The 1,102-nt window shown below is 43.5% G+C and overlaps 1 non-coding gene across 1 annotated transcript; it reads right to left on the minus strand.

Moving 5' to 3' along the window:
- Positions 1 to 323: 323 nt before the first annotated feature.
- Positions 324 to 397, minus strand: B0P05DRAFT_t65. Its single transcript has one exon. It is a non-coding gene; the product is annotated as a tRNA-Ile (tRNA).
- Positions 398 to 1,102: the final 705 nt, after the last annotated feature.

A 1,102-nucleotide genomic window follows, 5' to 3' on the forward strand; every position in this document is an offset into this window, starting at 1 on the left:
TTCATGAACCTATTAGTAATCCTCCAATTATCAATTTAACGAACAAACCAAGCTTTCATCCTTGGCTTGGCTGTCTTTATCTCTTTTACTTTTTTTTTTTTTTTTCGATCTTAGATCATTTATTTTACAGTCCATTGACTAAGTAATGTACTATATAATTCATTCTTCATGTTACTGCTAGAAAGATCTAGCATTGTGCTGGAACATCCTTAACCTACTTCAAAAAATACATATTATGAATATCCTGACAACGTACGACGAAATTCAGTGTTGACTCAAAAAGCGACAATCCCGAAGATAGCACGGGACAACAAAGAAAAGTATGCTCATTACAGGGGTCGAACCTGTGACCTTGGCGTTATTAGCACCACGCTCTAACCAACTGAGCTAAACGAGCACTCCTTCTCTCTGGCGTCTTGCTAATGTATACCCGATACACAAAAAAGGTGATCCCTCTGATCCGTCCAACTATCGACCGATTTCGTTGACATCAGTCATGCGTAAGCTCTTTGAGTTTACAATAGCTGATTGTCTTCATGAACACTCGCCTACACTGGACATTGCGCAAGGTGGTTTCCGTCCTCAACGTAGTCCTCTGGATCAAGCTCTATGCTTGCATGACTTGATGCATGATTACTTTCTAACCAACCGTCGCCGTCCTGTTGTTGCTTTTCTTGACATCAAGGCTGCTTATGATACTGTCGACAGACGTGTCATCTGGGATGTACTGGCTCGCTCCTCTCTACCTCGGCCTGTGCTTGCTTTACTAGTCAACTTGTTTGACGACGTACAAGTATCTGTGCTGATAGCCAACCACTCTTCTACTCCCTTTCAGCCTGTCACGGGTGTTCTGCAAGGTTCTGTTCTCTCTCCGCACTTGTACTCTTTGTACATCAACTCTCTTCCTTCTCTCCTTCGTTCTGCTGCTACGGCTGGTACTACTTTGGTATGTCCTCCTGGTATGTCTGATGCAATTCCTCTAAATTGTCTTCTTTTTGCGGATGATGTTGCGATCTTCGGCTCTCGTAGTCAAGTCCAGCATATGTTGAACCTTGCTGCTGAGCATTCTTGCTCCCTTGGATATCGTTGGAGTCCGGCCAAG

Source organism: Gilbertella persicaria (assembly GCF_025201335.1).
Source record: "Gilbertella persicaria strain CBS 190.32 chromosome Unknown B0P05scaffold_30, whole genome shotgun sequence".
Lineage (NCBI taxonomy): Eukaryota > Fungi > Mucoromycota > Mucoromycetes > Mucorales > Choanephoraceae > Gilbertella > Gilbertella persicaria.